Consider the following 12,274-nt stretch of genomic DNA (forward strand, 5'->3'; position numbering starts at 1 on the left):
AAATAGATTTTACTTTGTTATAGACAATTTATTTTTAATGTAGAGTTTTTGTTTAATGGTTAGATTAAGATTTATAGTTAGGAGAAGAAATACTCGATTCTTTCCAATGAAGCTAATCCCATCATTTTTAAGTTGATTATTTAATTAATGCCTTCTTCAGTAGATGTGCAAATCGATCTACACACTGATCAATGTGAATTTGAATTGCAGGAATGAGGGGTGAATTCTATAGTTTTCTAAATGGCCCAGAAGATGAGGATGCCCGTGATCTTTATTATTCTCACTGTGGCCAGATATATCGATTTTAAATTTTAATTCTTTTTCTTATGTTATTGTCAGTATTATTTTTCAATTTTAGGTGATATCTATTGGACGGGGTAGCTGAGATAGTGTGGAGGATAATAATCTTGAAGGCACAGGCATATGCAGTCAGTATGTATTATGTGTCATCCCAAAGCAGCAGAGTCATCTGGGTGAGCTTGGCTGTGGTTTACAGGGATTCCTTGAAGGAATAAGCAATGTCGTCAGTCAGTGAATGGAATGATCATAAATCCAAAAGACGGGAGCAATACGACTGGGAAAAAGGGGTTATAACTGTGGGGCAAAAGCCTCAGAGATTTTTACAGGAAGGGGTAAGAATTATGTCTAGAAGGAATAATAGGGAGCAATGGATACCATCCTGAGGTATATTTGGTATGAGATAGAAACATAAAAGCCAGACTTAATACAGTTAGTTATTGCTGCACATGTTGGGCATTAGCTCTTGGGAATATTTATTACAGAGGAGAACTTGCTGGCCTCTGTTGCTATCTCCCTAGACCTACTGTGAATGCAAACAGTAGGATCCAAATTTGGAGCTTCGGCCTTGCCTGACAGATGATGATAACCTCACTTCTTGGGATAAAATCTACTTAGTGTGTGTTAATTTGGAAAATTTGAATCTGTAACTTGCCCAGTAAAAGGTGAAGTAGTGAAACTCAAGTGTGGAACTGCCATTCAGAAATGAAAGTGTTTATGAAGCTATTGAGAGCAGAAAGGATGGGTTGCCCTACTCACAAATCCATGATGAGAACCCAAGAACTCAAGACATTCTTAAGTCATCAAATCCAGGTATAGAGAATCTAGATTAGTTTATAAACTTCTTGAGGTAAAAAGCAGAGTCTTTTTATAGCTGATCTCCAATGGATACTGCCCAGAACATAGTCAAAGTTTAAGCTAATGAGTTACCAGTCGTGGTCTGGAACTTACAGCTTGTATATATATTTATTCCATTTGGGTATAGAAGAGTGAAAAACAAATATTTTCTTATTTATAAATTAAATTCTACAAGAATATCATATAAGATCATATTCTCCATAAATCAATATCTAGTATTTAATATAGAATCTGTTCATTGCTCTTTATTTGAATTTCCTGGTGGGATTATTTTAAAATTAAGTTTTATGAAATGATTAGCATAAGTTGCAAATGCACGCAAAACTGTTTAATTATTATTTTTAAATTATTGTATTGCTTTATCAAATCAACAGAAAAACTATTAAATAGTTGTTTAAGATACTTTTAAAAAATGTCAGTAATGATCATTAGTTAAAGCAGTCTAAGGGATATATATATTTAAAACCATGTACACTAATGTCTAAAAGGAGAATTGACTAAAGTCACCTGAATATATTTTCTTAATATTATTATTTACAGAGTTACATGAGAAAATGGACATTTAAAGCAACATCTTATACATCCTACCTTGGGTACAAAGGCTGTAATAAGCATTAGTTATAAAAGAAATATATTTAATTACAATTATTTTTTATTTAAAACCTTTTCTTTTGTAGAGTCATAGAAACAATGAGTTTTAAATCAGTATGTGATATTTTACAAAGCATTTCTAATACATATTCTGCTTTTAAAAGCATATTTTTAATGTTATTATTAGGGAAGAGATTCCATGAGCTTATCTCTATCTTATGATGAATTATTTTATAAATTCTATATTTTAAAGTAGTGGTTTAAGAAGTTTTTTAGGTTTTTTTGATAATCTAGAATTATATCCTCTTAAAATATTTGATTTTCACCTGTCTAAATGAGTCTTTATTAGTCTCTTCATTAGTACTCTTTCCCATTCAGACAAATTCAATAATATTTAGCCATTTTATATTACCTAGTTATCAGGCTGTGACATTGTTTATTCGACTGTCCTGTGTCTATATGAAGCATTTTATTTAAATGTGCTTAAAATGTTGGTTTCATTTGTTCAGTTATTGCTATTTTTACCAAAATAAAAATTTAGCTACCTTGTTATTTATGGGTGGAGTTTACAGTTCTAATTTGATATGGAATAACAGTACAGTCAAATAATCTCAGGGTTGCTGGGTTGATTATTAAACAGATTATTAATATGGATGAAATTTTTGAATCTGCTCTTCTGTGGCTTATGTTGTTATATATAAATATAGCTTTAGGGTATTAAGTGTAGTACCTAGTGTCTTTACATTCTTCATGCATACTTACTTTTCAACTTGTCAAAATTTTTAAATATTAAATTCTATTTCAAATACTCCATGATGCAGGCTAAAGGCACTGAATCATTGTAAAATATTACATTTTTATTGTATAATTATTTAAAACATAACTATGAAAACCAATACCATTGTAAATTATATATTCTGGAACAATTCTGTGCTATGTAGGGTGGGCTTTGTTTACCTAGAATCAGCCTGTTGAGTAGCATTCTTCACACCAGGGTACATATCAGGGACATGTTAACACCACATTTTCCAAGGGATAAACGAGTGGGGATAGCATCAAAGGAATCAAATTACATTTGTATGCTTTCCTACAATTGATCTGCCTGAGAACATATCCAAGGTTATCATAGTAATTCTTCTATGTTATGAGATAAAGAAGTGTCTTTCACACATCTTCAAATTGCTAGAATGCCAACCAAAGAGACCAATAGGCCTTCCGGTCCTATCTTGCATATGTCTGCTAAAGGAGAGGCATGGTGCTGATACTCAGGTGTTCTGTGTCATGATGGGATGTTCTGAAGTCAGAGATAAGGTAGAGTGGGGAGGTGGGAACAATGGCAAGTTTCATTTAATGATTTTGCCTTTTATTTAGCTGAATAATGTGAAAGAGTGCATTGCTCTTGAGGGACACTCCCTTGAGAGCAAAACAGAAAGAACATCCATAGGAAATACTGAAAGCTAAAAATGGCTTTTAAAAATTTAAATGTAAGCAGTTCTTTTCAGTTATTCTCAATATTTGTTCCTAGGAAGTGTCACTGGTTTGAAACTACTTTGAAACAATCAACAGTGTAGGTTAGTGACACTAATTCTTTTAAATATAACTGGGATATTTCTAAGGCAACCAGACTGTTAAAGATGCATTGAATAAACCCATGGATGTCATATTTCTGTGATTCATTTCAGACTAATTCTGTATTGTTCAAAAAGAAATTTAAAACCTACCTTATGTAATTAATTATATTATGAAATATTTAATCTAACTGATGTCAAACCTTATCATATTTCATTTAATATAAAATGTTTAATATTTTGTACCTCCTATTGACAAAAAATTAAAGTATATACTATTTGCAGAACCAATTCACTCTGTGCATGTGTATATATCTATATATATATATATAGATATATATAGATGTGTGTATGTATATATATACATAATATATTATGTACCATTTATTCATTATATGTTTTTTATTATATGTATTTTCTACCTCTTACTAACAAAAAACCCCACTATATGCTAGCTGGCTGCTCAATAAATATATATATGTAAATGTATAGATTTAATATATATTCTACTTTGCCTATAAATTATAAAATTTTATCTTGATATCTAACAAAATTATTGGAGTTATTTCTTTTATATTTGCAACTTTAAAAATTATTCCCAAAGTAAAACATCAAAATGTGGTATCCCCCTAACATGCATATTTCAGGAATATCAAACTTTTAAAAATACTCCTAGCTCCATAAACAACTAAAAATTTTACTTATATGGTACCTGACATTAGTTCAAGTAAAATAATGTGCAGTGGAATATTGGTTTGTCTTGTTTTCTAACTTATTGTAAAATAAACGTATTACATTAAATCCAAATAATTTAAATATTTTCATCTACTTTTAATAACATATCTTCCAAATATGTTGCAAAATTTATTACTTTCATAATAATTTCCTCAAAATACACACTAAAATTTTTTTTGAACTGAAAAGCAAAATTATATTTTTTTGAAAAAGAGTAAGTTTGATTTACGTGAGAAATTTGAAAACAAAGGCTGGCTTTGCCCATTAGTTAACATGGCAAACATTTTCCATAAGTTAAGTGAGCGGCAGCACCAAAGTTTAGATGAAATATACCTAAAGCAAGAACTACAATTGAAGCATAAAGCAATATCATTTTATCCTAAATTATTACATTATACAATTTTTATTGAGTTATAATTAACATACAATATTATATTAGTTTCAGGTGTACAAAATAGTGATTCAGTATTTTTATGCATTATGAAATGTTCACTGCAGTAAAACCAATTACTATCCATCACTATACAAAGTTGCTACAAAATTATGGACTATATTCCCTATGTGTACATTGCATTCCTGTGATTTTTTTGTTTTATGGCTGGAAGTTTATACTTCTTAATCCCTTTCATCTATTTCATCTGGCCCTCTCCACCCCCCCCCCCCCCCCCCCAGCAATCACCAGTTTGTTCTCTGTATCTTTTGGAATATAAAAAATAAAATAAACAAACAAAACAAAGCAGAAACAACAAAAAACAAGCAACCAAATTAAAAAATGGGCAGAAGAGCTAAATAAACAGTATATTTTAAAACGAAGTTAAAAATAGATGTCTATTCAGCATAGGCAGCTTAGCATTTTTCTATTTCTTTTTCAAAAAAAAGATACTGGTTTCTCACAAACCTAATATGATTTTTCTTTCATATTTCTATATTAACATTCATGTGATGCGGACTTTTCAGATTATGTAAACATTCATAAAAGTATAATTTTTACTGGGGATAGAGCTTTTTAATTTTTTGTACTAACATTTCTAAGTGCAGAGTAATAGATATACTTATCTCTTTTTACAGTTTATTCTTACTTAAACCTTAGTCTATAATAAGTCTGTATATAAGAATAATCATTACAGCATTTATGTTCTTTGAAATATGCAATTTTAGGAGACAATAATAGTCTCTTAACAAGAAATTACATTTTATAATGTCACTTTCTGACATCTAGCTTTAAAGTTAAGAAAGAATACTTTTAGTCCTTCGGACCCATACATACACATTTTTTGGGGAAGGAAATATTGATCTTCAATTTTAGGGACATGGTGGCCTTATGAGATATATACTTAATATATATATGGTGGCCTTATGAGATATATACTTAATATACTTGCCTTTGTGGAAAGAGCCAAAATCCCCTGTACATTATGTTGAATTTACTTGCTTTCCAACTACTTGCTCTTTGAACTAAGGAACCATCTTGAAGTTTGAACAGGACCCAAATATGAAGGCTGATAGTCTGTGAAATTGTTCCTGATGCATGCCAATGGCAGAGGAAGAAGCTCTTCTTTACTTAGAGCAAAACAAATTACATTCTCCTTATAATCGCGTTTTAAGATTTCCCTAAAGCTCCTGGGGTTGAAAAGAGCCCAGTAAATTTAAACTCAGTTCTTTCATTGTGTATTGTTCTCACTTTATTGAAATCCACCTTAGCTCTTTGCAGTCAGGGTGAGTAAGGAAGAACCAGGGAATCTGAGCATCATAAATATTCAAGACTTTAGGATTAGGCCATTCAGAAGGTTGTATCACGTCACTGGGAGTAAGATAGATGGACATGTTTCTGTGCCAGAGATTTCATTACATCCATCTTTGCTGGCAGCTTCGGTGCCTTACCCCAGGCAGAACTTTAAGTGTCTGAAAAATACTGCGAGTGAAAAAAAGAGGGAGAATGGAAAGGTGACTAAACTTGTTAAAATTCGTAGCCTCAGAATACTGGTTACCAGGTTGGCCCTAGTAACACTGTTAAGTAAATACATTAATCTTTGGACTACTCCTCTAAATAAGTCTAGATTAAAACTCAGCTCCATAACTGCACTGCTGCATATTGCCCTCAGGCTGCTCAAGGAACTCACCGCTTTATCTTCTGGTTGTCTTTCCCAATATTAATCAGACCTGTGAGGACAAGGGGCAAAACGCAGAGAGAGCAGACAGTGGGGCTTGGTGATGGGATCAGAATGAAAAAGGCTGAGGAGAGATCTGATGAATGATCCAGAGACTTACTTCTCTAAGGAGTTGCAGCTGTAGTGAACCCTGGGTCCAAAAGAGCTCATTTCTATCAAGGCAAGCAAACTGGAACCAGAGTGATGGAAATAATACTGGTAACACTGGAGCCTGAAGGAGCAAGCCGATGAAAGCAAGGGATTAAATTTTGGTGCCAACATCATGGAGAATAAAAAGGCTGAGACAGGACTTCCCTGGTGGCACAGTGGTTAAGAATCCGCCTGCTAACGTAGGGGACGTGAGTTGGAGCCCTCGTCCGGGAAGATCCCACATGCCACGGAGCAACTAAGCCTGTGTGCCACAACTATTGAGCCCGCGTGCCACAACTACTGAAGCCTGGCATGCCTAGAGCCCATGCTCCGCAATAAGAGAAGCCGCCACGATGAGAAGCACGCGCACCACAACAAAGAGTAGCCCCCCGCTCTCCGCAACTAGAGAAAGCCCACGTGTGCAGCAACAAAGACCCAGCGCAGCCAAAAATAAAATAAATTAAAAAAAAAAAAAAAGGCTGAGACAGCTCGACTCAGGCCCAACCATTTTAAGTAGCTCCTGTTGGAGCAAGAATAATCTCAAGGTTGTTGCATTCCTATCTGGAAATAAGATTGGGTGTGTAATTGAGAAGCCTGTGAATGAGAAGCTGTTAGGTTTATATGTATTCCAGATTCTTTTCAACTCTGTACGTTCCGTTTTTCAAAATCACGAGATTTTGGTCTCTTGTGGAAAAAAGTAAGTCCAGTTAAGACATCATTTGAATCTGATGCACGGAGTTGAGAATCACTGGTAATTTTTCTGTTTTTCTTTTCTTTTCTTTTTTTTTTTTTACTACCTAACATGTAGAACAAAAGAAATAGAAATTTTGAACCCTTTCAAGTTAGGTGGAATAGCATATCCCACTTTTAAATCCTGTCCCAATATTTTTCTGTTGAAATGAACATGATATTTGACTGTCAATATTTTATTATAGGCATAATTGTCAATTATATATGTCAATTTATAGTTGACATATTTTATATAAACATCTGTGGATAAGTTAAGGCAAAGTATTAAAAATGTGCAGTGTTTTAAATTTTATTATTATTTAGCTTTGCAGTGTTCCCAGAAAAACAATATTTAAAAACCCTAACTTATTGGCACCCATATTGATCACTGTGGAAAGAAATGCTTTAAAAATGCATTGGTAACATGCTTTTAAGTTTCCTCCATGTCTTTTCATGGCTTGATAGTGTATTTCTTTTTAGTGCTGAGTAATATTCCATTGTCTGGAGGTACCACAGTGTATTTCTTCATTCACCTACTGAAGGACACCTCGGTTACTTCCAAGTTTTAGCAGTTATGAATAAAGTTCCTTTAAACAAACAAAAAAAACAAAAAAAAGCCCTACTACCTTTTGTACAAGTGTTGCAGTTTACAATACCTTTCACATACATTTTTAAATTTCCACAAATAGTAAAATTCTGCAACTTTCTCCAGCATTTCTAATAGAAAGTAAAAAGGTTGAGAAATGCAACATTTTACTGTCCCAAATTTTCAACCACACTCATTTTAGTGTTTAAATCATTTGTACGTCGTGTCTTAAAGAACAGGTGAGATACTATCCACCACAACTTTCTATATTGTGCAAGAGTTGATAGCTTATAATCTTGCTTAAACATTTATTTTTTAACTCAGTATATATTTATCGAGTGGTTAGTATATGCCAATTATTATTGAAAATTTACTGTGGAACAAAATAGACATAGTTTTTGCCCTCATCAAATTTAGAATTTAGTGAGGGAGACAAGTAATAATAATAATAGCCAATATTTTACATGATGCTTATTAGATATCAGGTGCTGCTCTAAATCCTTTACATTTTAACTTATTTTAATCCTCATGTAAATCTATGTGGTAGGTATTATTATTAACCTCATTTTACAAATGAGGACGTGAAGTTCACACAACTAGTAGGTATGAGAATTAGATTTGAATGAAGCAGATTGACTCAAGCATTAGTTATCGTAAACACTAAGCTGCATTTTAATACATGCCAGCGATGACAGTATTTTTGTATAGATCTTTGAATAGCTTATGTATGTCTAGATTTTCCTAACAAAATGCGTTTTTAATTACACTAGAATACTATTGATCTATGCCATCTTTTGTACGACAATTATTCAAATAATCATTTAATGACCATTGCAATCCAGAAATAATGAATACTCTAAATAATACTAATTTTTAATTTTTTCTCAGCAAAATAATACATTATTATATCTGCTTCTCTTGTTTCCCAGCACTTCACAAGTCTGGTGCTGAGACTAATACCTCTCAGAGACATTGGACTCTAGCCCAATTGTTTATTTGGCATTGGACTTTAGGAAAACTGCCTGATTTAGGAGGGTATATTTTTTGGTTATCACCGTTGAGTTATAAAGGATGAAAACCAGAGTTTAAATTCTTTGAGTTCCTTTAATTTAAAAAATGCATTAAATTGAGTTATTTGTAGTGAGGTGGATGGACCTAGAGTCTGTCATACAGAGTGAAGTAAGTCAGAAAGAGAAAAATAAATACCGTATGCTAACACATATATATATATGGAATCTAAAAAAAAAAAAATGGTTCTGAAGGACCTAGGGGCAGGACAGGAATAAAGACGCAGATGTAGAGAATGGACTTGAGGACACGGGGAGGGGGAAGGGGGAGCTGGGACGAAGTGAGAGAGTGGCACTGACATGTATACACTACCAAATGTAAAATAGATAGCTAGTGGGAAGCAGCGCATAGCACAGGGAGATCAGCTCGGTGCTTTGTGACCACCTAGAGGGGTGGGGTAGGGAGGGTGGGAGGGAGACGCAAGAGGGAGAGGATATGGGGATATAAGTATACGTATAGCTGATTCACTTTGTTATACAGCAGAAACTAACACAACAACGTAAAGCAATTATACTCCAATAAAGATGTTTAAAAAAATAATAAAATAAAATAAAGCCTAGCATGATGAAGTATTGGTGTTAGAATGGGAGATGAATAACAATAAAAATCTAAAAGGAGACTTCTACTCTTTTCTCCACTTCTCATATTCACACATACTTCCCTACAGATAGTGAGAAAGGGGATAGGGGAAAATCAGGACTAGTGAAAGAAGTCAGAATACACTTCCCATCTTCTATGGAAGTAACTTGCCCCTTCTCTTGAGTGCCTCTCATATCATAATGGACAGAGTAAACACTAGTGGAGAACTGATACATTAGGTAAGGTTACCAATAACTCAGGAAAACAAAGGGATCCTTTTCATTGCTTCCTGACACATTGAGCTAACTGTCACTCTTTCTCCATTTATTTTTCCCTTCTCCAGTTATCAAAATTCAAATTGACAATTGTACCTTTAAGGACCTTGGACAGTCTCACACTTGGATTGAGATACTTTGACCTCTGTGCTTTCTAAGCCACAAAACAATCTTTGAGGTTTACTGTTACCAAAATGGCTTATCATTCCAACTAGAATCTGTTGCTGAGACTTATCATGTTCTCAGGTTGGACTCTCTAACCTATTGGCAAAGCACATACATTTGGAGGTAAATAATGACTACTTTGACCTTCTTTGTCCCTTGTATCCAGTGCAAAACAACGTCTATGTTAAGTCATTATATTTCATTGTGAGCTGTAGAGATTTGTCTGTGTGTGCGCATGCGCGCGCGCCTGTGTGTAAGTGTGTGATTTAATCCACAACTCCCACTTATAAGAGATCTGAGTGGATCTGCCCAGAGCAGTTGGGCTGTCTTAGTTTATATAAAGCTGAAGTGCAGAATCAGGAAAATAAAAAGTTGGGACTATATTCTTGAGACTGTGAAATTGAGCAGGACCCTGGGGGAACTTTCGAGGTACAAAAGCCCCAGCCCCGAAAATTCTGAAAGAGCAGAGGAATCTCAACACGTGTTTCCTGCCAGGATCCTTGTACCGTAGTTTGTACCCAAAGCACAGAATCCCCAGTGCCTGCTTTTGTTGATGTCTATAGAAAATGCTGGCTGGTCTGGACACATTTGACCCAAATTCCAACTGTGCACGAAAACTTCAGAATATTTTAAAAATCCAAATTTTTTTTTCTCTTAGGAGCAGGAAGAAAACACTCCTTGAAAGGGTGTTAGCGAAGGGAGGTGAGGGTAGGGAGAACCTTAATTTGGATCCTCTTTTAGTTGAAATGCAACCTTTAAGAGACTTTTGACAACCATAGACCAGAACTTTATGTAAATTGCTTCCCTATCAGCTGTTTTTGGAAGAAAAACCCATCCCTGCAACCACTTCTTAAAACTGTCTTGATTTTTCAGCAATTTAAACTCTAATGTAGTCCTGTGTAGAGAATGTCACTGTAGTTTTGGGTGTGTAAGTGTGTGGGTGCTGATAATTTTGTATTTTCATTGGGAGTGGAAAAGGAAAACAATTCAAGGTGAAAAAATTATTCTTAAATATTCATTTTTATAAATTTTATTAAAGAATTTTGTTACAACAAAAAAATAAAATAAACACTCTGAAATATAGTCATCATTTTTTATTTATTTTTATTGAAGTATAATTGATTTACAATGTTGTGTTAGTTTCAGGTATACAGCAGTGATTCAGTTTTATATATATATATATACATGTTCCTTTTCAGATTCTTTTTCCTTACAGGTTTTATGAACTATCGAGTATAGTTCCCTATGCTATACAGTAGTAGGTCCTTGTTGGTTATCTATTTTATGTATAGTAGTGTGTATATTGTTAATCCGACAAGAAAAATCTCTAATAAACAACCTAACCTTACACCTGAAACAACTAGAGAAAGAAGAACAAACAAAACCTAAAGTTAGTAGTAGGAAAGAAAATCATAAATATCAGAGCAGAAATAAATTAGAGATGAAGACAACAATGGAAAAGATCAATTAAACTAAAAGCTGGTTCTTTGAAAAGACAAACAAAATTGATAAACCTTTAGCCAAACTCATCAAGAAAAAAAGGGATAGGGCCCAAATCAGTAAAATCAGAAATGAGAAAGGAGAAGTTACAACCGACACCACAGAAATACAGCGGACCATAAGACACTACTATAAACAACTATATGCCAATAAAATGGACAACCTAGAAGAAATGGACAAATTCTTAGAATTGTGCAATCTCCCAAGACTGAACCAGGAAGAAATAGAAAATATGAACAGACCAAGTACTGAAATTGAATCTGTGATTTAAAAACTCCCAACAAAAAAAAGCCCAGGACCAGATGGCTTCACAGGCGAATTCTATCAAACATTTAGAGAAGAGTTAACACCTTCCCTTCTGAAACTATTCCAAAAAATTATAGAGGAAGGAATACTTCCAAACTCATTCTATGAGGCCACCATCACCCTGATATCAAAACCAGACAAAGATACCACAAAAAAGAAAATTACCAGGCCAATGTCACCAATGAACATAAAAATTATCATTTTTTAAAGTCTAATTCTCCTTTACTTTCATCTATTTTTATTTTTGCTTAAGTGAAACTTATTATGAAGTGTAACCAGCATTCCTGGACTTACCTCCCACTTTAAGGTTACCTCCCTTTCTTGTATTTGGGGAAAAGTGGAGGGAATATGTTTCCCTCCTGCCTTTTCCTGAGTGGTGATCTGCATCCCAGTCTTTTTGAGATTTGTCTTCTTTCACTCTATTTTTTTCCCCTCCAGGACGGATCCCTGCTCATTACAATTCTGGTTATAATCTAGAGCTCATTCCCTTTTGGTCAGCTGCTGCTGGGTACACAAGAGCTAAGGCTAAGGGGAACCAAGGTTTCTTCTACTACTGTTATTTTTTCTGTTCTCTGATGTGCAAGCTTTCACCTACCTACCTTGCAGGAAACCCCATCATGAACCAACATGGATTGTCTAATTCCATAAACCACCACCTTGTCTAAACAGTGTATTTCCCCATTTAAGTTAGGCTAGGAGGCTCTGACAGGATTACCCAGG

General features: G+C 34.0%; 1 protein-coding gene across 12 annotated transcripts in view; it reads left to right on the top strand.

The window, feature by feature from the left end:
• The window catches only part of TRDN (triadin), a 370,366-nt gene that overhangs the window by 87,061 nt on the left and 271,031 nt on the right, over positions 1-12,274 (top strand). The window lies entirely within an intron of this gene.

This window comes from Balaenoptera borealis, assembly GCF_965194805.1.
Source record: "Balaenoptera borealis genome assembly, chromosome: 9".
Taxonomy (NCBI): Eukaryota; Metazoa; Chordata; class Mammalia; order Artiodactyla; family Balaenopteridae; genus Balaenoptera; species Balaenoptera borealis.